The sequence below is a fragment of the Scomber scombrus genome, chromosome 22, assembly GCF_963691925.1.
Source record: "Scomber scombrus chromosome 22, fScoSco1.1, whole genome shotgun sequence".
In the NCBI taxonomy this organism is placed as follows: Eukaryota; Metazoa; Chordata; class Actinopteri; order Scombriformes; family Scombridae; genus Scomber; species Scomber scombrus.
Genome location: NC_084991.1, coordinates 2,900,424 through 2,918,482, shown reverse-complemented (window position 1 = coordinate 2,918,482; position 18,059 = coordinate 2,900,424). Strand labels below are relative to the sequence as shown.

General features: G+C 50.3%; 63 non-coding genes across 63 annotated transcripts; 41 read left to right on the top strand and 22 right to left on the bottom strand.

Annotated features, from left to right (window-relative positions):
- Positions 1-352: 352 nt before the first annotated feature.
- On the bottom strand, positions 353-424 carry trnag-ccc (transfer RNA glycine (anticodon CCC)). The gene has a single exon. It is a non-coding gene; the product is annotated as a tRNA-Gly (tRNA).
- Positions 425-668: 244 nt separating this feature from the next.
- Positions 669-750, bottom strand: trnas-uga (transfer RNA serine (anticodon UGA)). Its single transcript has one exon. It is a non-coding gene; the product is annotated as a tRNA-Ser (tRNA).
- A 249-nt stretch (positions 751-999) lies between these two features.
- trnae-uuc (transfer RNA glutamic acid (anticodon UUC)) lies at positions 1,000-1,071 on the top strand. The gene has a single exon. It is a non-coding gene; the product is annotated as a tRNA-Glu (tRNA).
- A 639-nt stretch (positions 1,072-1,710) lies between these two features.
- On the bottom strand, positions 1,711-1,782 carry trnag-ccc (transfer RNA glycine (anticodon CCC)). The gene has a single exon. It is a non-coding gene; the product is annotated as a tRNA-Gly (tRNA).
- Positions 1,783-2,026: 244 nt separating this feature from the next.
- Positions 2,027-2,108, bottom strand: trnas-uga (transfer RNA serine (anticodon UGA)). The gene has a single exon. It is a non-coding gene; the product is annotated as a tRNA-Ser (tRNA).
- A 249-nt stretch (positions 2,109-2,357) lies between these two features.
- On the top strand, positions 2,358-2,429 carry trnae-uuc (transfer RNA glutamic acid (anticodon UUC)). Its single transcript has one exon. It is a non-coding gene; the product is annotated as a tRNA-Glu (tRNA).
- A 749-nt stretch (positions 2,430-3,178) lies between these two features.
- On the top strand, positions 3,179-3,250 carry trnae-cuc (transfer RNA glutamic acid (anticodon CUC)). The gene has a single exon. It is a non-coding gene; the product is annotated as a tRNA-Glu (tRNA).
- A 136-nt stretch (positions 3,251-3,386) lies between these two features.
- On the top strand, positions 3,387-3,458 carry trnae-cuc (transfer RNA glutamic acid (anticodon CUC)). Its single transcript has one exon. It is a non-coding gene; the product is annotated as a tRNA-Glu (tRNA).
- A 232-nt stretch (positions 3,459-3,690) lies between these two features.
- Positions 3,691-3,762, bottom strand: trnag-ccc (transfer RNA glycine (anticodon CCC)). The gene has a single exon. It is a non-coding gene; the product is annotated as a tRNA-Gly (tRNA).
- A 244-nt stretch (positions 3,763-4,006) lies between these two features.
- trnas-uga (transfer RNA serine (anticodon UGA)) lies at positions 4,007-4,088 on the bottom strand. The gene has a single exon. It is a non-coding gene; the product is annotated as a tRNA-Ser (tRNA).
- A 249-nt stretch (positions 4,089-4,337) lies between these two features.
- Positions 4,338-4,409, top strand: trnae-uuc (transfer RNA glutamic acid (anticodon UUC)). Its single transcript has one exon. It is a non-coding gene; the product is annotated as a tRNA-Glu (tRNA).
- A 128-nt stretch (positions 4,410-4,537) lies between these two features.
- On the top strand, positions 4,538-4,609 carry trnae-cuc (transfer RNA glutamic acid (anticodon CUC)). Its single transcript has one exon. It is a non-coding gene; the product is annotated as a tRNA-Glu (tRNA).
- Positions 4,610-4,744: 135 nt separating this feature from the next.
- On the top strand, positions 4,745-4,816 carry trnae-cuc (transfer RNA glutamic acid (anticodon CUC)). Its single transcript has one exon. It is a non-coding gene; the product is annotated as a tRNA-Glu (tRNA).
- A 135-nt stretch (positions 4,817-4,951) lies between these two features.
- On the top strand, positions 4,952-5,023 carry trnae-cuc (transfer RNA glutamic acid (anticodon CUC)). Its single transcript has one exon. It is a non-coding gene; the product is annotated as a tRNA-Glu (tRNA).
- Positions 5,024-5,255: 232 nt separating this feature from the next.
- trnag-ccc (transfer RNA glycine (anticodon CCC)) lies at positions 5,256-5,327 on the bottom strand. The gene has a single exon. It is a non-coding gene; the product is annotated as a tRNA-Gly (tRNA).
- A 244-nt stretch (positions 5,328-5,571) lies between these two features.
- On the bottom strand, positions 5,572-5,653 carry trnas-uga (transfer RNA serine (anticodon UGA)). The gene has a single exon. It is a non-coding gene; the product is annotated as a tRNA-Ser (tRNA).
- Positions 5,654-5,902: 249 nt separating this feature from the next.
- trnae-uuc (transfer RNA glutamic acid (anticodon UUC)) lies at positions 5,903-5,974 on the top strand. Its single transcript has one exon. It is a non-coding gene; the product is annotated as a tRNA-Glu (tRNA).
- Positions 5,975-6,102: 128 nt separating this feature from the next.
- trnae-cuc (transfer RNA glutamic acid (anticodon CUC)) lies at positions 6,103-6,174 on the top strand. The gene has a single exon. It is a non-coding gene; the product is annotated as a tRNA-Glu (tRNA).
- Positions 6,175-6,309: 135 nt separating this feature from the next.
- On the top strand, positions 6,310-6,381 carry trnae-cuc (transfer RNA glutamic acid (anticodon CUC)). The gene has a single exon. It is a non-coding gene; the product is annotated as a tRNA-Glu (tRNA).
- A 232-nt stretch (positions 6,382-6,613) lies between these two features.
- On the bottom strand, positions 6,614-6,685 carry trnaa-cgc (transfer RNA alanine (anticodon CGC)). Its single transcript has one exon. It is a non-coding gene; the product is annotated as a tRNA-Ala (tRNA).
- A 244-nt stretch (positions 6,686-6,929) lies between these two features.
- On the bottom strand, positions 6,930-7,011 carry trnas-uga (transfer RNA serine (anticodon UGA)). Its single transcript has one exon. It is a non-coding gene; the product is annotated as a tRNA-Ser (tRNA).
- Positions 7,012-7,260: 249 nt separating this feature from the next.
- On the top strand, positions 7,261-7,332 carry trnae-uuc (transfer RNA glutamic acid (anticodon UUC)). The gene has a single exon. It is a non-coding gene; the product is annotated as a tRNA-Glu (tRNA).
- Positions 7,333-7,460: 128 nt separating this feature from the next.
- On the top strand, positions 7,461-7,532 carry trnae-cuc (transfer RNA glutamic acid (anticodon CUC)). Its single transcript has one exon. It is a non-coding gene; the product is annotated as a tRNA-Glu (tRNA).
- A 136-nt stretch (positions 7,533-7,668) lies between these two features.
- trnae-cuc (transfer RNA glutamic acid (anticodon CUC)) lies at positions 7,669-7,740 on the top strand. Its single transcript has one exon. It is a non-coding gene; the product is annotated as a tRNA-Glu (tRNA).
- Positions 7,741-8,082: 342 nt separating this feature from the next.
- Positions 8,083-8,154, top strand: trnae-cuc (transfer RNA glutamic acid (anticodon CUC)). Its single transcript has one exon. It is a non-coding gene; the product is annotated as a tRNA-Glu (tRNA).
- A 136-nt stretch (positions 8,155-8,290) lies between these two features.
- On the top strand, positions 8,291-8,362 carry trnae-cuc (transfer RNA glutamic acid (anticodon CUC)). Its single transcript has one exon. It is a non-coding gene; the product is annotated as a tRNA-Glu (tRNA).
- Positions 8,363-8,594: 232 nt separating this feature from the next.
- trnag-ccc (transfer RNA glycine (anticodon CCC)) lies at positions 8,595-8,666 on the bottom strand. Its single transcript has one exon. It is a non-coding gene; the product is annotated as a tRNA-Gly (tRNA).
- Positions 8,667-8,910: 244 nt separating this feature from the next.
- Positions 8,911-8,992, bottom strand: trnas-uga (transfer RNA serine (anticodon UGA)). Its single transcript has one exon. It is a non-coding gene; the product is annotated as a tRNA-Ser (tRNA).
- Positions 8,993-9,241: 249 nt separating this feature from the next.
- On the top strand, positions 9,242-9,313 carry trnae-uuc (transfer RNA glutamic acid (anticodon UUC)). The gene has a single exon. It is a non-coding gene; the product is annotated as a tRNA-Glu (tRNA).
- A 128-nt stretch (positions 9,314-9,441) lies between these two features.
- On the top strand, positions 9,442-9,513 carry trnae-cuc (transfer RNA glutamic acid (anticodon CUC)). Its single transcript has one exon. It is a non-coding gene; the product is annotated as a tRNA-Glu (tRNA).
- A 135-nt stretch (positions 9,514-9,648) lies between these two features.
- trnae-cuc (transfer RNA glutamic acid (anticodon CUC)) lies at positions 9,649-9,720 on the top strand. The gene has a single exon. It is a non-coding gene; the product is annotated as a tRNA-Glu (tRNA).
- Positions 9,721-9,855: 135 nt separating this feature from the next.
- On the top strand, positions 9,856-9,927 carry trnae-cuc (transfer RNA glutamic acid (anticodon CUC)). Its single transcript has one exon. It is a non-coding gene; the product is annotated as a tRNA-Glu (tRNA).
- Positions 9,928-10,159: 232 nt separating this feature from the next.
- trnag-ccc (transfer RNA glycine (anticodon CCC)) lies at positions 10,160-10,231 on the bottom strand. The gene has a single exon. It is a non-coding gene; the product is annotated as a tRNA-Gly (tRNA).
- Positions 10,232-10,475: 244 nt separating this feature from the next.
- trnas-uga (transfer RNA serine (anticodon UGA)) lies at positions 10,476-10,557 on the bottom strand. Its single transcript has one exon. It is a non-coding gene; the product is annotated as a tRNA-Ser (tRNA).
- Positions 10,558-10,806: 249 nt separating this feature from the next.
- Positions 10,807-10,878, top strand: trnae-uuc (transfer RNA glutamic acid (anticodon UUC)). The gene has a single exon. It is a non-coding gene; the product is annotated as a tRNA-Glu (tRNA).
- A 128-nt stretch (positions 10,879-11,006) lies between these two features.
- trnae-cuc (transfer RNA glutamic acid (anticodon CUC)) lies at positions 11,007-11,078 on the top strand. The gene has a single exon. It is a non-coding gene; the product is annotated as a tRNA-Glu (tRNA).
- Positions 11,079-11,213: 135 nt separating this feature from the next.
- On the top strand, positions 11,214-11,285 carry trnae-cuc (transfer RNA glutamic acid (anticodon CUC)). Its single transcript has one exon. It is a non-coding gene; the product is annotated as a tRNA-Glu (tRNA).
- A 135-nt stretch (positions 11,286-11,420) lies between these two features.
- On the top strand, positions 11,421-11,492 carry trnae-cuc (transfer RNA glutamic acid (anticodon CUC)). Its single transcript has one exon. It is a non-coding gene; the product is annotated as a tRNA-Glu (tRNA).
- Positions 11,493-11,628: 136 nt separating this feature from the next.
- trnae-cuc (transfer RNA glutamic acid (anticodon CUC)) lies at positions 11,629-11,700 on the top strand. Its single transcript has one exon. It is a non-coding gene; the product is annotated as a tRNA-Glu (tRNA).
- Positions 11,701-11,932: 232 nt separating this feature from the next.
- Positions 11,933-12,004, bottom strand: trnag-ccc (transfer RNA glycine (anticodon CCC)). Its single transcript has one exon. It is a non-coding gene; the product is annotated as a tRNA-Gly (tRNA).
- Positions 12,005-12,248: 244 nt separating this feature from the next.
- On the bottom strand, positions 12,249-12,330 carry trnas-uga (transfer RNA serine (anticodon UGA)). The gene has a single exon. It is a non-coding gene; the product is annotated as a tRNA-Ser (tRNA).
- A 249-nt stretch (positions 12,331-12,579) lies between these two features.
- trnae-uuc (transfer RNA glutamic acid (anticodon UUC)) lies at positions 12,580-12,651 on the top strand. The gene has a single exon. It is a non-coding gene; the product is annotated as a tRNA-Glu (tRNA).
- A 128-nt stretch (positions 12,652-12,779) lies between these two features.
- trnae-cuc (transfer RNA glutamic acid (anticodon CUC)) lies at positions 12,780-12,851 on the top strand. The gene has a single exon. It is a non-coding gene; the product is annotated as a tRNA-Glu (tRNA).
- A 135-nt stretch (positions 12,852-12,986) lies between these two features.
- Positions 12,987-13,058, top strand: trnae-cuc (transfer RNA glutamic acid (anticodon CUC)). The gene has a single exon. It is a non-coding gene; the product is annotated as a tRNA-Glu (tRNA).
- A 135-nt stretch (positions 13,059-13,193) lies between these two features.
- trnae-cuc (transfer RNA glutamic acid (anticodon CUC)) lies at positions 13,194-13,265 on the top strand. Its single transcript has one exon. It is a non-coding gene; the product is annotated as a tRNA-Glu (tRNA).
- Positions 13,266-13,401: 136 nt separating this feature from the next.
- Positions 13,402-13,473, top strand: trnae-cuc (transfer RNA glutamic acid (anticodon CUC)). Its single transcript has one exon. It is a non-coding gene; the product is annotated as a tRNA-Glu (tRNA).
- A 232-nt stretch (positions 13,474-13,705) lies between these two features.
- On the bottom strand, positions 13,706-13,777 carry trnag-ccc (transfer RNA glycine (anticodon CCC)). The gene has a single exon. It is a non-coding gene; the product is annotated as a tRNA-Gly (tRNA).
- A 244-nt stretch (positions 13,778-14,021) lies between these two features.
- trnas-uga (transfer RNA serine (anticodon UGA)) lies at positions 14,022-14,103 on the bottom strand. The gene has a single exon. It is a non-coding gene; the product is annotated as a tRNA-Ser (tRNA).
- Positions 14,104-14,352: 249 nt separating this feature from the next.
- Positions 14,353-14,424, top strand: trnae-uuc (transfer RNA glutamic acid (anticodon UUC)). Its single transcript has one exon. It is a non-coding gene; the product is annotated as a tRNA-Glu (tRNA).
- A 128-nt stretch (positions 14,425-14,552) lies between these two features.
- Positions 14,553-14,624, top strand: trnae-cuc (transfer RNA glutamic acid (anticodon CUC)). The gene has a single exon. It is a non-coding gene; the product is annotated as a tRNA-Glu (tRNA).
- Positions 14,625-14,759: 135 nt separating this feature from the next.
- trnae-cuc (transfer RNA glutamic acid (anticodon CUC)) lies at positions 14,760-14,831 on the top strand. The gene has a single exon. It is a non-coding gene; the product is annotated as a tRNA-Glu (tRNA).
- A 135-nt stretch (positions 14,832-14,966) lies between these two features.
- Positions 14,967-15,038, top strand: trnae-cuc (transfer RNA glutamic acid (anticodon CUC)). Its single transcript has one exon. It is a non-coding gene; the product is annotated as a tRNA-Glu (tRNA).
- A 136-nt stretch (positions 15,039-15,174) lies between these two features.
- trnae-cuc (transfer RNA glutamic acid (anticodon CUC)) lies at positions 15,175-15,246 on the top strand. Its single transcript has one exon. It is a non-coding gene; the product is annotated as a tRNA-Glu (tRNA).
- A 232-nt stretch (positions 15,247-15,478) lies between these two features.
- On the bottom strand, positions 15,479-15,550 carry trnag-ccc (transfer RNA glycine (anticodon CCC)). The gene has a single exon. It is a non-coding gene; the product is annotated as a tRNA-Gly (tRNA).
- A 244-nt stretch (positions 15,551-15,794) lies between these two features.
- Positions 15,795-15,876, bottom strand: trnas-uga (transfer RNA serine (anticodon UGA)). Its single transcript has one exon. It is a non-coding gene; the product is annotated as a tRNA-Ser (tRNA).
- Positions 15,877-16,125: 249 nt separating this feature from the next.
- Positions 16,126-16,197, top strand: trnae-uuc (transfer RNA glutamic acid (anticodon UUC)). Its single transcript has one exon. It is a non-coding gene; the product is annotated as a tRNA-Glu (tRNA).
- A 128-nt stretch (positions 16,198-16,325) lies between these two features.
- Positions 16,326-16,397, top strand: trnae-cuc (transfer RNA glutamic acid (anticodon CUC)). Its single transcript has one exon. It is a non-coding gene; the product is annotated as a tRNA-Glu (tRNA).
- A 135-nt stretch (positions 16,398-16,532) lies between these two features.
- trnae-cuc (transfer RNA glutamic acid (anticodon CUC)) lies at positions 16,533-16,604 on the top strand. The gene has a single exon. It is a non-coding gene; the product is annotated as a tRNA-Glu (tRNA).
- Positions 16,605-16,739: 135 nt separating this feature from the next.
- On the top strand, positions 16,740-16,811 carry trnae-cuc (transfer RNA glutamic acid (anticodon CUC)). The gene has a single exon. It is a non-coding gene; the product is annotated as a tRNA-Glu (tRNA).
- A 136-nt stretch (positions 16,812-16,947) lies between these two features.
- trnae-cuc (transfer RNA glutamic acid (anticodon CUC)) lies at positions 16,948-17,019 on the top strand. The gene has a single exon. It is a non-coding gene; the product is annotated as a tRNA-Glu (tRNA).
- Positions 17,020-17,251: 232 nt separating this feature from the next.
- trnag-ccc (transfer RNA glycine (anticodon CCC)) lies at positions 17,252-17,323 on the bottom strand. The gene has a single exon. It is a non-coding gene; the product is annotated as a tRNA-Gly (tRNA).
- A 244-nt stretch (positions 17,324-17,567) lies between these two features.
- trnas-uga (transfer RNA serine (anticodon UGA)) lies at positions 17,568-17,649 on the bottom strand. The gene has a single exon. It is a non-coding gene; the product is annotated as a tRNA-Ser (tRNA).
- Positions 17,650-17,898: 249 nt separating this feature from the next.
- Positions 17,899-17,970, top strand: trnae-uuc (transfer RNA glutamic acid (anticodon UUC)). Its single transcript has one exon. It is a non-coding gene; the product is annotated as a tRNA-Glu (tRNA).
- The last annotated feature ends 89 nt before the right edge of the window (positions 17,971-18,059 follow it).

The window sequence follows — 18,059 nt, the reverse complement described above, 5'->3', positions numbered from 1 at the left end:
AGTGTACGATTTCAGTTGTGTCATCCTTCCCCCCCCCCAAGTCATGCTTCCCTGATGGTCTAGTGGCTAGGATTCGGCGCTCTCACCGCCGCGGCCCGGGTTCGATTCCCGGTCAGGGAAAGCGAGAGGTGGCATGAGTTGGCATGAGATTGCTTCTTATATAGCCAAGCCCGTAACTTGGTCTAACATAGCCAATTTTGTGTCACGGGTGATCTTCAGTTGTTTCATCCTTCGCCGCACTGGTGGCTCCCTGACGATCTAGTGGCCAGTGCTCTGTGTACTGCAACTTATTTAAAAGAACTTCTCATTTCCCCCGTAGATGACCAGATGGCACAGCTGATTCTTCACATCATGCATTGGCCGGGAATCGAACCCGGGTCAACTGCTTGGGAAGCAGCTATGCTCGCCACTATACCACCAATGCCTTGAAAAGCCCACTTTCAACGCCAGCACAAATGATGAACACATAACAGCACTTGCCATAAGTGCTAGAATTTTTACTAAATCACAGTCTACAATGCCAGACTGGCATTTGCAATGAAAGCACTGCTCAATTCCAGCAATTTTCAGAAACCACACACGTTTGGGTGTAACACTTCACTTCAACAACACACGTCCATCTGACACAGTGATGAAGGAAGGAAGGAACGAGCAAAGGTTGAGGTTTCCGTAGTTGACAGGATTCGAACCTGCGCGGGGAAACCCCAATGGATTTCAAGTCCATCGCCTTGACCACTCGGCCACAACTACCTTCCCTCCCCATTTTCAATGGGTTCAGCCAATTTAAGGGGTTTTAAAGGACCATGTTTGCAATGCCAGCCCAATTGGATAAAAAAAAGGCTGCAGTAAATATGGGAATAACAATATATCACAGCCATTGCAATATCAGTTACAAGCATGCTAAGTGGGACAGCCCCTAGATTTTGAACCTTGTGGAACATCTTTTCTATGAGCACAAATTTTGATTGAAGATGTTTCTTCCAGTCTGGGAAACGCGGGTCCCTGATGGTCTAGTGGCTAGGATTTGGCGCTTTCACCGCCGCGGCCCGGGTTCGATTCCCGGTCAGGGAAAGCGGAGGTGGCATGAAGTGGGATTATGTAGCCATGGCAGTTATTTGGTCGAACTCGTCCAGTTTTGTGTCAGGTTGATCACAGTGTACGATTTCAGTTGTGTCAACCTTCCCCACCCAGGTCATGGTTCCCTGATGGTCTAGTGGCTAGGATTCGGCGCTCTCACCGCCGCGGCCCGGGTTCGATTCCCGGTCAGGGAAAGCGGAGGTGGCATGAAGTGGGATTGCTACTTATGTAGCCATGGCAGTTATTTGGTCGAACTCGTCCAGTTTTGTGTCAGGTTGATCACAGTGTACGATTTCAGTTGTGTCATCCTTCCCCCCCCAGGTCATGGTTCCCTGATGGTCTAGTGGCTAGGATTCGGCGCTCTCACCGCCGCGGCCCGGGTTCGATTCCCGGTCAGGGAAAGCGAGAGGTGCCATGAGTTGGCATGAGATTGCTTCTTATATAGCCAAGCCCGTAACTTGGTCTAACATAGCCAATTTTGTGTCACGGGTGATCTTCAGTTGTTTCATCCTTCGCCGCACTGGTGGCTCCCTGACGATCTAGTGGCCAGTGCTCTGTGTACTGCAACTTATTTAAAAGAACTTCTCATTTCCCCCGTAGATGACCAGATGGCACAGCTGATTCTTCACATCATGCATTGGCCGGGAATCGAACCCGGGTCAACTGCTTGGGAAGCAGCTATGCTCGCCACTATACCACCAATGCCTTGAAAAGCCCACTTTCAACGCCAGCACAAATGATGAACACATAACAGCACTTGCCATAAGTGCTAGAATTTTTACTAAATCACAGTCTACAATGCCAGACTGGCATTTGCAATGGAAGCACTGCTCAATTCCAGCAATTTTCAGAAACCACACACGTTTGGGTGTAACACTTCACTTCAACAACACACGTCCATCTGACACAGTGATGAAGGAAGGAAGGAACGAGCAAAGGTTGAGGTTTCCGTAGTTGACAGGATTCGAACCTGCGCGGGGAAACCCCAATGGATTTCAAGTCCATCGCCTTGACCACTCGGCCACAACTACCTTCCCTCCCCATTTTCAATGGGTTCAGCCAATTTAAGGGGTTTTAAAGGACCATGTTTGCAATGCCAGCCCAATTGGATAAAAAAAAGGCTGCAGTAAATATGGGAATAACAATATATCACAGCCATTGCAATATCAGTTACAAACATGCTAAGTGGGACAGCCCCTAGATTTTGAACCTTGTGGAACATCTTTTCTATGAGCACAAATTTTGATTGAAGATGTTTCTTCCAGTCTGGGAAACGCGGGTCCCTGATGGTCTAGTGGCTAGGATTTGGCGCTTTCACCGCCGCGGCCCGGGTTCGATTCCCGGTCAGGGAAAGCGGAGGTGGCATGAAGTGGGATTATGTAGCCATGGCAGTTATTTGGTCGAACTCGTCCAGTTTTGTGTCAGGTTGATCACAGTGTACGATTTCAGTTGTGTCAACCTTCCCCACCCAGGTCATGGTTCCCTGATGGTCTAGTGGCTAGGATTCGGCGCTCTCACCGCCGCGGCCCGGGTTCGATTCCCGGTCAGGGAAAGCGGAGGTGGCATGAAGTGGGATTGCTACTTATGTAGCCATGGCAGTTATTTGGTCGAACTCGTCCAGTTTTGTGTCAGGTTGATCACAGTGTACGATTTCACTTGTGTCATCCTCCCCCACCCAGGTCATGTTTCCCTGATGGTCTAGTGGCTAGGATTCGGCGCTCTCACCGCCGCGGCCCGGGTTCGATTCCCGGTCAGGGAAAGCGGAGCTGGCATGAAGTGGGATTGCTACTTATGTAGCCATGGCAGTTATTTGGTCGAACTCGTCCAGTTTTGTGTCAGGTTGATCACAGTGTACGATTTCAGTTGTGTCATCCTCCCCCACCCAGGTCAGGTTTCCCTGATGGTCTAGTGGCTAGGATTCGGCGCTCTCACCGCCACGGCCCGGGTTCGATTCCCGGTCAGGGAAAGCGGAGCTGGCATGAAGTGGGATTGCTACTTATGTAGCCATGGCAGTTATTTGGTCGAACTCGTCCAGTTTTGTGTCAGGTTGATCACAGTGTACGATTTCAGTTGTGTCATCCTCCCCCACCCAGGTCATGGTTCCCTGATGGTCTAGTGGCTAGGATTCGGCGCTCTCACCGCCGCGGCCCGGGTTCGATTCCCGGTCAGGGAAAGCGGAGGTGGCATGAAGTGGGATTGCTACTTATGTAGCCATGGCAGTTATTTGGTCGAACTCGTCCAGTTTTGTGTCAGGTTGATCACAGTGTACGATTTCAGTTGTGTCATCCTTCCCCCCCCCAAGTCATGCTTCCCTGATGGTCTAGTGGCTAGGATTCGGCGCTCTCACCGCCGCGGCCCGGGTTCGATTCCCGGTCAGGGAAAGCGAGAGGTGGCATGAGTTGGCATGAGATTGCTTCTTATATAGCCAAGCCCGTAACTTGGTCTAACATAGCCAATTTTGTGTCACGGGTGATCTTCAGTTGTTTCATCCTTCGCCGCACTGGTGGCTCCCTGACGATCTAGTGGCCAGTGCTCTGTGTACTGCAACTTATTTAAAAGAACTTCTCATTTCCCCCGTAGATGACCAGATGGCACAGCTGATTCTTCACATCATGCATTGGCCGGGAATCGAACCCGGGTCAACTGCTTGGGAAGCAGCTATGCTCGCCACTATACCACCAATGCCTTGAAAAGCCCACTTTCAACGCCAGCACAAATGATGAACACATAACAGCACTTGCCATAAGTGCTAGAATTTTTACTAAATCACAGTCTACAATACCAGACTGGCATTTGCAATGAAAGCACTGCTCAATTCCAGCAATTTTCAGAAACCACACACGTTTGGGTGTAACACTTCACTTCAACAACACACGTCCATCTGACACAGTGATGAAGGAAGGAAGGAACGAGCAAAGGTTGAGGTTTCCGTAGTTGACAGGATTCGAACCTGCGCGGGGAAACCCCAATGGATTTCAAGTCCATCGCCTTGACCACTCGGCCACAACTACCTTCCCTCCCCATTTTCAATGGGTTCAGCCAATTTAAGGGGTTTTAAAGGACCATGTTTGCAATGCCAGCCCAATTGGATAAAAAAAAGGCTGCAGTAAATATGGGAATAACAATATATCACAGCCATTGCAATATCAGTTACAAGCATGCTAAGTGGGACAGCCCCTAGATTTTGAACCTTGTGGAACATCTTTTCTATGAGCACAAATTTTGATTGAAGATGTTTCTTCCAGTCTGGGAAACGCGGGTCCCTGATGGTCTAGTGGCTAGGATTTGGCGCTTTCACCGCCGCGGCCCGGGTTCGATTCCCGGTCAGGGAAAGCGGAGGTGGCATGAAGTGGGATTATGTAGCCATGGCAGTTATTTGGTCGAACTCGTCCAGTTTTGTGTCAGGTTGATCACAGTGTACGATTTCACTTGTGTCATCCTCCCCCACCCAGGTCATGTTTCCCTGATGGTCCAGTGGCTAGGATTCGGCGCTCTCACCGCCGCGGCCCGGGTTCGATTCCCGGTCAGGGAAAGCGGAGCTGGCATGAAGTGGGATTGCTACTTATGTAGCCATGGCAGTTATTTGGTCGAACTCGTCCAGTTTTGTGTCAGGTTGATCACAGTGTACGATTTCAGTTGTGTCATCCTCCCCCACCCAGGTCATGGTTCCCTGATGGTCTAGTGGCAAGGATTCGGCGCTCTCACCGCCGCGGCCCGGGTTCGATTCCCGGTCAGGGAAAGCGGAGGTGGCATGAAGTGGGATTGCTATTTATGTAGCCATGGCAGTTATTTGGTCGAACTCGTCCAGTTTTGTGTCAGGTTGATCACAGTGTACGATTTCAGTTGTGTCATCCTTCCCCCCCCAGGTCATGGTTCCCTGATGGTCTAGTGGCTAGGATTCGGCGCTCTCACCGCCGCGGCCCGGGTTCGATTCCCGGTCAGGGAAAGCGAGAGGTGGCATGAGTTGGCATGAGATTGCTTCTTATATAGCCAAGCCCGTAACTTGGTCTAACATAGCCAATTTTGTGTCACGGGTGATCTTCAGTTGTTTCATCCTTCGCCGCACTGGTGGCTCCCTGACGATCTAGTGGCCAGTGCTCTGTGTACTGCAACTTATTTAAAAGAACTTCTCATTTCCCCCGTAGATGACCAGATGGCACAGCTGATTCTTCACATCATGCATTGGCCGGGAATCGAACCCGGGTCAACTGCTTGGGAAGCAGCTATGCTCGCCACTATACCACCAATGCCTTGAAAAGCCCACTTTCAACGCCAGCACAAATGATGAACACATAACAGCACTTGCCATAAGTGCTAGAATTTTTACTAAATCACAGTCTACAATGCCAGACTGGCATTTGCAATGAAAGCACTGCTCAATTCCAGCAATTTTCAGAAACCACACACGTTTGGGTGTAACACTTCACTTCAACAACACACGTCCATCTGACACAGTGATGAAGGAAGGAAGGAACGAGCAAAGGTTGAGGTTTCCGTAGTTGACAGGATTCGAACCTGCGCGGGGAAACCCCAATGGATTTCAAGTCCATCGCCTTGACCACTCGGCCACAACTACCTTCCCTCCCCATTTTCAATGGGTTCAGCCAATTTAAGGGGTTTTAAAGGACCATGTTTGCAATGCCAGCCCAATTGGATAAAAAAAAGGCTGCAGTAAATATGGGAATAACAATATATCACAGCCATTGCAATATCAGTTACAAGCATGCTAAGTGGGACAGCCCCTAGATTTTGAACCTTGTGGAACATCTTTTCTATGAGCACAAATTTTGATTGAAGATGTTTCTTCCAGTCTGGGAAACGCGGGTCCCTGATGGTCTAGTGGCTAGGATTTGGCGCTTTCACCGCCGCGGCCCGGGTTCGATTCCCGGTCAGGGAAAGCGGAGGTGGCATGAAGTGGGATTATGTAGCCATGGCAGTTATTTGGTCGAACTCGTCCAGTTTTGTGTCAGGTTGATCACAGTGTACGATTTCAGTTGTGTCAACCTTCCCCACCCAGGTCATGGTTCCCTGATGGTCTAGTGGCTAGGATTCGGCGCTCTCACCGCCGCGGCCCGGGTTCGATTCCCGGTCAGGGAAAGCGGAGGTGGCATGAAGTGGGATTGCTACTTATGTAGCCATGGCAGTTATTTGGTCGAACTCGTCCAGTTTTGTGTCAGGTTGATCACAGTGTACGATTTCAGTTGTGTCATCCTTCCCCCCCCAGGTCATGGTTCCCTGATGGTCTAGTGGCTAGGATTCGGCGCTCTCACCGCCGCGGCCCGGGTTCGATTCCCGGTCAGGGAAAGCGAGAGGTGCCATGAGTTGGCATGAGATTGCTTCTTATATAGCCAAGCCCGTAACTTGGTCTAACATAGCCAATTTTGTGTCACGGGTGATCTTCAGTTGTTTCATCCTTCGCCGCACTGGTGGCTCCCTGACGATCTAGTGGCCAGTGCTCTGTGTACTGCAACTTATTTAAAAGAACTTCTCATTTCCCCCGTAGATGACCAGATGGCACAGCTGATTCTTCACATCATGCATTGGCCGGGAATTGAACCCGGGTCAACTGCTTGCGAAGCAGCTATGCTCGCCACTATACCACCAATGCCTTGAAAAGCCCACTTTCAACGCCAGCACAAATGATGAACACATAACAGCACTTGCCATAAGTGCTAGAATTTTTACTAAATCACAGTCTACAATGCCAGACTGGCATTTGCAATGGAAGCACTGCTCAATTCCAGCAATTTTCAGAAACCACACACGTTTGGGTGTAACACTTCACTTCAACAACACACGTCCATCTGACACAGTGATGAAGGAAGGAAGGAACGAGCAAAGGTTGAGGTTTCCGTAGTTGACAGGATTCGAACCTGCGCGGGGAAACCCCAATGGATTTCAAGTCCATCGCCTTGACCACTCGGCCACAACTACCTTCCCTCCCCATTTTCAATGGGTTCAGCCAATTTAAGGGGTTTTAAAGGACCATGTTTGCAATGCCAGCCCAATTGGATAAAAAAAAGGCTGCAGTAAATATGGGAATAACAATATATCACAGCCATTGCAATATCAGTTACAAACATGCTAAGTGGGACAGCCCCTAGATTTTGAACCTTGTGGAACATCTTTTCTATGAGCACAAATTTTGATTGAAGATGTTTCTTCCAGTCTGGGAAACGCGGGTCCCTGATGGTCTAGTGGCTAGGATTTGGCGCTTTCACCGCCGCGGCCCGGGTTCGATTCCCGGTCAGGGAAAGCGGAGGTGGCATGAAGTGGGATTATGTAGCCATGGCAGTTATTTGGTCGAACTCGTCCAGTTTTGTGTCAGGTTGATCACAGTGTACGATTTCAGTTGTGTCAACCTTCCCCACCCAGGTCATGGTTCCCTGATGGTCTAGTGGCTAGGATTCGGCGCTCTCACCGCCGCGGCCCGGGTTCGATTCCCGGTCAGGGAAAGCGAGAGGTGGCATGAAGTGGGATTGCTACTTATGTAGCCATGGCAGTTATTTGGTCGAACTCGTCCAGTTTTGTGTCAGGTTGATCACAGTGTACGATTTCACTTGTGTCATCCTCCCCCACCCAGGTCATGTTTCCCTGATGGTCTAGTGGCTAGGATTCGGCGCTCTCACCGCCGCGGCCCGGGTTCGATTCCCGGTCAGGGAAAGCGGAGCTGGCATGAAGTGGGATTGCTACTTATGTAGCCATGGCAGTTATTTGGTCGAACTCGTCCAGTTTTGTGTCAGGTTGATCACAGTGTACGATTTCAGTTGTGTCATCCTCCCCCACCCAGGTCAGGTTTCCCTGATGGTCTAGTGGCTAGGATTCGGCGCTCTCACCGCCACGGCCCGGGTTCGATTCCCGGTCAGGGAAAGCGGAGCTGGCATGAAGTGGGATTGCTACTTATGTAGCCATGGCAGTTATTTGGTCGAACTCGTCCAGTTTTGTGTCAGGTTGATCACAGTGTACGATTTCAGTTGTGTCATCCTCCCCCACCCAGGTCATGGTTCCCTGATGGTCTAGTGGCTAGGATTCGGCGCTCTCACCGCCGCGGCCCGGGTTCGATTCCCGGTCAGGGAAAGCGGAGGTGGCATGAAGTGGGATTGCTACTTATGTAGCCATGGCAGTTATTTGGTCGAACTCGTCCAGTTTTGTGTCAGGTTGATCACAGTGTACGATTTCAGTTGTGTCATCCTTCCCCCCCCCAAGTCATGCTTCCCTGATGGTCTAGTGGCTAGGATTCGGCGCTCTCACCGCCGCGGCCCGGGTTCGATTCCCGGTCAGGGAAAGCGAGAGGTGGCATGAGTTGGCATGAGATTGCTTCTTATATAGCCAAGCCCGTAACTTGGTCTAACATAGCCAATTTTGTGTCACGGGTGATCTTCAGTTGTTTCATCCTTCGCCGCACTGGTGGCTCCCTGACGATCTAGTGGCCAGTGCTCTGTGTACTGCAACTTATTTAAAAGAACTTCTCATTTCCCCCGTAGATGACCAGATGGCACAGCTGATTCTTCACATCATGCATTGGCCGGGAATCGAACCCGGGTCAACTGCTTGGGAAGCAGCTATGCTCGCCACTATACCACCAATGCCTTGAAAAGCCCACTTTCAACGCCAGCACAAATGATGAACACATAACAGCACTTGCCATAAGTGCTAGAATTTTTACTAAATCACAGTCTACAATACCAGACTGGCATTTGCAATGAAAGCACTGCTCAATTCCAGCAATTTTCAGAAACCACACACGTTTGGGTGTAACACTTCACTTCAACAACACACGTCCATCTGACACAGTGATGAAGGAAGGAAGGAACGAGCAAAGGTTGAGGTTTCCGTAGTTGACAGGATTCGAACCTGCGCGGGGAAACCCCAATGGATTTCAAGTCCATCGCCTTGACCACTCGGCCACAACTACCTTCCCTCCCCATTTTCAATGGGTTCAGCCAATTTAAGGGGTTTTAAAGGACCATGTTTGCAATGCCAGCCCAATTGGATAAAAAAAAGGCTGCAGTAAATATGGGAATAACAATATATCACAGCCATTGCAATATCAGTTACAAGCATGCTAAGTGGGACAGCCCCTAGATTTTGAACCTTGTGGAACATCTTTTCTATGAGCACAAATTTTGATTGAAGATGTTTCTTCCAGTCTGGGAAACGCGGGTCCCTGATGGTCTAGTGGCTAGGATTTGGCGCTTTCACCGCCGCGGCCCGGGTTCGATTCCCGGTCAGGGAAAGCGGAGGTGGCATGAAGTGGGATTATGTAGCCATGGCAGTTATTTGGTCGAACTCGTCCAGTTTTGTGTCAGGTTGATCACAGTGTACGATTTCACTTGTGTCATCCTCCCCCACCCAGGTCATGTTTCCCTGATGGTCCAGTGGCTAGGATTCGGCGCTCTCACCGCCGCGGCCCGGGTTCGATTCCCGGTCAGGGAAAGCGGAGCTGGCATGAAGTGGGATTGCTACTTATGTAGCCATGGCAGTTATTTGGTCGAACTCGTCCAGTTTTGTGTCAGGTTGATCACAGTGTACGATTTCAGTTGTGTCATCCTCCCCCACCCAGGTCATGGTTCCCTGATGGTCTAGTGGCAAGGATTCGGCGCTCTCACCGCCGCGGCCCGGGTTCGATTCCCGGTCAGGGAAAGCGGAGGTGGCATGAAGTGGGATTGCTATTTATGTAGCCATGGCAGTTATTTGGTCGAACTCGTCCAGTTTTGTGTCAGGTTGATCACAGTGTACGATTTCAGTTGTGTCATCCTTCCCCCCCCAGGTCATGGTTCCCTGATGGTCTAGTGGCTAGGATTCGGCGCTCTCACCGCCGCGGCCCGGGTTCGATTCCCGGTCAGGGAAAGCGAGAGGTGGCATGAGTTGGCATGAGATTGCTTCTTATATAGCCAAGCCCGTAACTTGGTCTAACATAGCCAATTTTGTGTCACGGGTGATCTTCAGTTGTTTCATCCTTCGCCGCACTGGTGGCTCCCTGACGATCTAGTGGCCAGTGCTCTGTGTACTGCAACTTATTTAAAAGAACTTCTCATTTCCCCCGTAGATGACCAGATGGCACAGCTGATTCTTCACATCATGCATTGGCCGGGAATCGAACCCGGGTCAACTGCTTGGGAAGCAGCTATGCTCGCCACTATACCACCAATGCCTTGAAAAGCCCACTTTCAACGCCAGCACAAATGATGAACACATAACAGCACTTGCCATAAGTGCTATAATTTTTACTAAATCACAGTCTACAATGCCAGACTGGCATTTGCAATGGAAGCACTGCTCAATTCCAGCAATTTTCAGAAACCACACACATTTGGGTGTAACACTTCACTTCAACAACACACGTCCATCTGACACAGTGATGAAGGAAGGAAGGAACGAGCAAAGGTTGAGGTTTCCGTAGTTGACAGGATTCGAACCTGCGCGGGGAAACCCCAATGGATTTCAAGTCCATCGCCTTGACCACTCGGCCACAACTACCTTCCCTCCCCATTTTCAATGGGTTCAGCCAATTTAAGGGGTTTTAAAGGACCATGTTTGCAATGCCAGCCCAATTGGATAAAAAAAAGGCTGCAGTAAATATGGGAATAACAATATATCACAGCCATTGCAATATCAGTTACAAACATGCTAAGTGGGACAGCCCCTAGATTTTGAACCTTGTGGAACATCTTTTCTATGAGCACAAATTTTGATTGAAGATGTTTCTTCCAGTCTGGGAAACGCGGGTCCCTGATGGTCTAGTGGCTAGGATTTGGCGCTTTCACCGCCGCGGCCCGGGTTCGATTCCCGGTCAGGGAAAGCGGAGGTGGCATGAAGTGGGATTATGTAGCCATGGCAGTTATTTGGTCGAACTCGTCCAGTTTTGTGTCAGGTTGATCACAGTGTACGATTTCACTTGTGTCATCCTTCCCCACCCAGGTCATGGTTCCCTGATGGTCTAGTGGCTAGGATTCGGCGCTCTCACCGCCGCGGCCCGGGTTCGATTCCCGGTCAGGGAAAGCGGAGGTGGCATGAAGTTGGATTGCTACTTATGTAGCCATGGCAGTTATTTGGTCGAACTCGTCCAGTTTTGTGTCAGGTTGATCACAGTGTACGATTTCACTTGTGTCATCCTCCCCCACCCAGGTCATGTTTCCCTGATGGTCTAGTGGCTAGGATTCGGCGCTCTCACCGCCGCGGCCCGGGTTCGATTCCCGGTCAGGGAAAGCGGAGCTGGCATGAAGTGGGATTGCTACTTATGTAGCCATGGCAGTTATTTGGTCGAACTCGTCCAGTTTTGTGTCAGGTTGATCACAGTGTACGATTTCAGTTGTGTCATCCTCCCCCACCCAGGTCATGGTTCCCTGATGGTCTAGTGGCTAGGATTCGGCGCTCTCACCGCCGCGGCCCGGGTTCGATTCCCGGTCAGGGAAAGCGGAGGTGGCATGAAGTGGGATTGCTACTTATGTAGCCATGGCAGTTATTTGGTCGAACTCGTCCAGTTTTGTGTCAGGTTGATCACAGTGTACGATTTCAGTTGTGTCATCCTTCCCCCCCCCAAGTCATGCTTCCCTGATGGTCTAGTGGCTAGGATTCGGCGCTCTCACCGCCGCGGCCCGGGTTCGATTCCCGGTCAGGGAAAGCGAGAGGTGGCATGAGTTGGCATGAGATTGCTTCTTATATAGCCAAGCCCGTAACTTGGTCTAACATAGCCAATTTTGTGTCACGGGTGATCTTCAGTTGTTTCATCCTTCGCCGCACTGGTGGCTCCCTGACGATCTAGTGGCCAGTGCTCTGTGTACTGCAACTTATTTAAAAGAACTTCTCATTTCCCCCGTAGATGACCAGATGGCACAGCTGATTCTTCACATCATGCATTGGCCGGGAATCGAACCCGGGTCAACTGCTTGGGAAGCAGCTATGCTCGCCACTATACCACCAATGCCTTGAAAAGCCCACTTTCAACGCCAGCACAAATGATGAACACATAACAGCACTTGCCATAAGTGCTAGAATTTTCACTAAATCACAGTCTACAATACCAGACTGGCATTTGCAATGAAAGCACTGCTCAATTCCAGCAATTTTCAGAAACCACACACGTTTGGGTGTAACACTTCACTTCAACAACACACGTCCATCTGACACAGTGATGAAGGAAGGAAGGAACGAGCAAAGGTTGAGGTTTCCGTAGTTGACAGGATTCGAACCTGCGCGGGGAAACCCCAATGGATTTCAAGTCCATCGCCTTGACCACTCGGCCACAACTACCTTCCCTCCCCATTTTCAATGGGTTCAGCCAATTTAAGGGGTTTTAAAGGACCATGTTTGCAATGCCAGCCCAATTGGATAAAAAAAAGGCTGCAGTAAATATGGGAATAACAATATATCACAGCCATTGCAATATCAGTTACAAGCATGCTAAGTGGGACAGCCCCTAGATTTTGAACCTTGTGGAACATCTTTTCTATGAGCACAAATTTTGATTGAAAATGTTTCTTCCAGTCTGGGAAACGCGGGTCCCTGATGGTCTAGTGGCTAGGATTTGGCGCTTTCACCGCCGCGGCCCGGGTTCGATTCCCGGTCAGGGAAAGCGGAGGTGGCATGAAGTGGGATTATGTAGCCATGGCAGTTATTTGGTCGAACTCGTCCAGTTTTGTGTCAGGTTGATCACAGTGTACGATTTCAGTTGTGTCAACCTTCCCCACCCAGGTCATGGTTCCCTGATGGTCTAGTGGCTAGGATTCGGCGCTCTCACCGCCGCGGCCCGGGTTCGATTCCCGGTCAGGGAAAGCGGAGGTGGCATGAAGTGGGATTGCTACTTATGTAGCCATGGCAGTTATTTGGTCGAACTCGTCCAGTTTTGTGTCAGGTTGATCACAGTGTACGATTTCACTTGTGTCATCCTCCCCCACCCAGGTCAGGTTTCCCTGATGGTCTAGTGGCTAGGATTCGGCGCTCTCACCGCCGCGGCCCGGGTTCGATTCCCGGTCAGGGAAAGCGGAGCTGGCATGAAGTGGGATTGCTACTTATGTAGCCATGGCAGTTATTTGGTCGAACTCGTCCAGTTTTGTGTCAGGTTGATCACAGTGTACGATTTCAGTTGTGTCATCCTCCCCCACCCAGGTCATGGTTCCCTGATGGTCTAGTGGCAAGGATTCGGCGCTCTCACCGCCGCGGCCCGGGTTCGATTCCCGGTCAGGGAAAGCGGAGGTGGCATGAAGTGGGATTGCTATTTATGTAGCCATGGCAGTTATTTGGTCGAACTCGTCCAGTTTTGTGTCAGGTTGATCACAGTGTACGATTTCAGTTGTGTCATCCTTCCCCCCCCCAGGTCATGGTTCCCTGATGGTCTAGTGGCTAGGATTCGGCGCTCTCACCGCCGCGGCCCGGGTTCGATTCCCGGTCAGGGAAAGCGAGAGGTGGCATGAGTTGGCATGAGATTGCTTCTTATATAGCCAAGCCCGTAACTTGGTCTAACATAGCCAATTTTGTGTCACGGGTGATCTTCAGTTGTTTCATCCTTCGCCGCACTGGTGGCTCCCTGACGATCTAGTGGCCAGTGCTCTGTGTACTGCAACTTATTTAAAAGAACTTCTCATTTCCCCCGTAGATGACCAGATGGCACAGCTGATTCTTCACATCATGCATTGGCCGGGAATCGAACCCGGGTCAACTGCTTGGGAAGCAGCTATGCTCGCCACTATACCACCAATGCCTTGAAAAGCCCACTTTCAACGCCAGCACAAATGATGAACACATAACAGCACTTGCCATAAGTGCTATAATTTTTACTAAATCACAGTCTACAATGCCAGACTGGCATTTGCAATGGAAGCACTGCTCAATTCCAGCAATTTTCAGAAACCACACACATTTGGGTGTAACACTTCACTTCAACAACACACGTCCATCTGACACAGTGATGAAGGAAGGAAGGAACGAGCAAAGGTTGAGGTTTCCGTAGTTGACAGGATTCGAACCTGCGCGGGGAAACCCCAATGGATTTCAAGTCCATCGCCTTGACCACTCGGCCACAACTACCTTCCCTCCCCATTTTCAATGGGTTCAGCCAATTTAAGGGGTTTTAAAGGACCATGTTTGCAATGCCAGCCCAATTGGATAAAAAAAAGGCTGCAGTAAATATGGGAATAACAATATATCACAGCCATTGCAATATCAGTTACAAGCATGCTAAGTGGGACAGCCCCTAGATTTTGAACCTTGTGGAACATCTTTTCTATGAGCACAAATTTTGATTGAAAATGTTTCTTCCAGTCTGGGAAACGCGGGTCCCTGATGGTCTAGTGGCTAGGATTTGGCGCTTTCACCGCCGCGGCCCGGGTTCGATTCCCGGTCAGGGAAAGCGGAGGTGGCATGAAGTGGGATTATGTAGCCATGGCAGTTATTTGGTCGAACTCGTCCAGTTTTGTGTCAGGTTGATCACAGTGTACGATTTCAGTTGTGTCAACCTTCCCCACCCAGGTCATGGTTCCCTGATGGTCTAGTGGCTAGGATTCGGCGCTCTCACCGCCGCGGCCCGGGTTCGATTCCCGGTCAGGGAAAGCGGAGGTGGCATGAAGTGGGATTGCTACTTATGTAGCCATGGCAGTTATTTGGTCGAACTCGTCCAGTTTTGTGTCAGGTTGATCACAGTGTACGATTTCACTTGTGTCATCCTCCCCCACCCAGGTCAGGTTTCCCTGATGGTCTAGTGGCTAGGATTCGGCGCTCTCACCGCCGCGGCCCGGGTTCGATTCCCGGTCAGGGAAAGCGGAGCTGGCATGAAGTGGGATTGCTACTTATGTAGCCATGGCAGTTATTTGGTCGAACTCGTCCAGTTTTGTGTCAGGTTGATCACAGTGTACGATTTCAGTTGTGTCATCCTCCCCCACCCAGGTCATGGTTCCCTGATGGTCTAGTGGCAAGGATTCGGCGCTCTCACCGCCGCGGCCCGGGTTCGATTCCCGGTCAGGGAAAGCGGAGGTGGCATGAAGTGGGATTGCTATTTATGTAGCCATGGCAGTTATTTGGTCGAACTCGTCCAGTTTTGTGTCAGGTTGATCACAGTGTACGATTTCAGTTGTGTCATCCTTCCCCCCCCCAGGTCATGGTTCCCTGATGGTCTAGTGGCTAGGATTCGGCGCTCTCACCGCCGCGGCCCGGGTTCGATTCCCGGTCAGGGAAAGCGAGAGGTGGCATGAGTTGGCATGAGATTGCTTCTTATATAGCCAAGCCCGTAACTTGGTCTAACATAGCCAATTTTGTGTCACGGGTGATCTTCAGTTGTTTCATCCTTCGCCGCACTGGTGGCTCCCTGACGATCTAGTGGCCAGTGCTCTGTGTACTGCAACTTATTTAAAAGAACTTCTCATTTCCCCCGTAGATGACCAGATGGCACAGCTGATTCTTCACATCATGCATTGGCCGGGAATCGAACCCGGGTCAACTGCTTGGGAAGCAGCTATGCTCGCCACTATACCACCAATGCCTTGAAAAGCCCACTTTCAACGCCAGCACAAATGATGAACACATAACAGCACTTGCCATAAGTGCTATAATTTTTACTAAATCACAGTCTACAATGCCAGACTGGCATTTGCAATGGAAGCACTGCTCAATTCCAGCAATTTTCAGAAACCACACACATTTGGGTGTAACACTTCACTTCAACAACACACGTCCATCTGACACAGTGATGAAGGAAGGAAGGAACGAGCAAAGGTTGAGGTTTCCGTAGTTGACAGGATTCGAACCTGCGCGGGGAAACCCCAATGGATTTCAAGTCCATCGCCTTGACCACTCGGCCACAACTACCTTCCCTCCCCATTTTCAATGGGTTCAGCTAATTTAAGGGGTTTTAAAGGACCATGTTTGCAATGCCAGCCCAATTGGATAAAAAAAAGGCTGCAGTAAATATGGGAATAACAATATATCACAGCCATTGCAATATCAGTTACAAACATGCTAAGTGGGACAGCCCCTAGATTTTGAACCTTGTGGAACATCTTTTCTATGAGCACAAATTTTGATTGAAGATGTTTCTTCCAGTCTGGGAAACGCGGGTCCCTGATGGTCTAGTGGCTAGGATTTGGCGCTTTCACCGCCGCGGCCCGGGTTCGATTCCCGGTCAGGGAAAGCGGAGGTGGCATGAAGTGGGATTATGTAGCCATGGCAGTTATTTGGTCGAACTCGTCCAGTTTTGTGTCAGGTTGATCACAGTGTACGATTTCACTTGTGTCATCCTTCCCCACCCAGGTCATGGTTCCCTGATGGTCTAGTGGCTAGGATTCGGCGCTCTCACCGCCGCGGCCCGGGTTCGATTCCCGGTCAGGGAAAGCGGAGGTGGCATGAAGTTGGATTGCTACTTATGTAGCCATGGCAGTTATTTGGTCGAACTCGTCCAGTTTTGTGTCAGGTTGATCACAGTGTACGATTTCACTTGTGTCATCCTCCCCCACCCAGGTCATGTTTCCCTGATGGTCTAGTGGCTAGGATTCGGCGCTCTCACCGCCGCGGCCCGGGTTCGATTCCCGGTCAGGGAAAGCGGAGCTGGCATGAAGTGGGATTGCTACTTATGTAGCCATGGCAGTTATTTGGTCGAACTCGTCCAGTTTTGTGTCAGGTTGATCACAGTGTACGATTTCAGTTGTGTCATCCTCCCCCACCCAGGTCATGGTTCCCTGATGGTCTAGTGGCTAGGATTCGGCGCTCTCACCGCCGCGGCCCGGGTTCGATTCCCGGTCAGGGAAAGCGGAGGTGGCATGAAGTGGGATTGCTACTTATGTAGCCATGGCAGTTATTTGGTCGAACTCGTCCAGTTTTGTGTCAGGTTGATCACAGTGTACGATTTCAGTTGTGTCATCCTTCCCCCCCCCAAGTCATGCTTCCCTGATGGTCTAGTGGCTAGGATTCGGCGCTCTCACCGCCGCGGCCCGGGTTCGATTCCCGGTCAGGGAAAGCGAGAGGTGGCATGAGTTGGCATGAGATTGCTTCTTATATAGCCAAGCCCGTAACTTGGTCTAACATAGCCAATTTTGTGTCACGGGTGATCTTCAGTTGTTTCATCCTTCGCCGCACTGGTGGCTCCCTGACGATCTAGTGGCCAGTGCTCTGTGTACTGCAACTTATTTAAAAGAACTTCTCATTTCCCCCGTAGATGACCAGATGGCACAGCTGATTCTTCACATCATGCATTGGCCGGGAATCGAACCCGGGTCAACTGCTTGGGAAGCAGCTATGCTCGCCACTATACCACCAATGCCTTGAAAAGCCCACTTTCAACGCCAGCACAAATGATGAACACATAACAGCACTTGCCATAAGTGCTAGAATTTTTACTAAATCACAGTCTACAATACCAGACTGGCATTTGCAATGAAAGCACTGCTCAATTCCAGCAATTTTCAGAAACCACACACGTTTGGGTGTAACACTTCACTTCAACAACACACGTCCATCTGACACAGTGATGAAGGAAGGAAGGAACGAGCAAAGGTTGAGGTTTCCGTAGTTGACAGGATTCGAACCTGCGCGGGGAAACCCCAATGGATTTCAAGTCCATCGCCTTGACCACTCGGCCACAACTACCTTCCCTCCCCATTTTCAATGGGTTCAGCCAATTTAAGGGGTTTTAAAGGACCATGTTTGCAATGCCAGCCCAATTGGATAAAAAAAAGGCTGCAGTAAATATGGGAATAACAATATATCACAGCCATTGCAATATCAGTTACAAGCATGCTAAGTGGGACAGCCCCTAGATTTTGAACCTTGTGGAACATCTTTTCTATGAGCACAAATTTTGATTGAAAATGTTTCTTCCAGTCTGGGAAACGCGGGTCCCTGATGGTCTAGTGGCTAGGATTTGGCGCTTTCACCGCCGCGGCCCGGGTTCGATTCCCGGTCAGGGAAAGCGGAGGTGGCATGAAGTGGGATTATGTAGCCATGGCAGTTATTTGGTCGAACTCGTCCAGTTTTGTGTCAGGTTGATCACAGTGTAC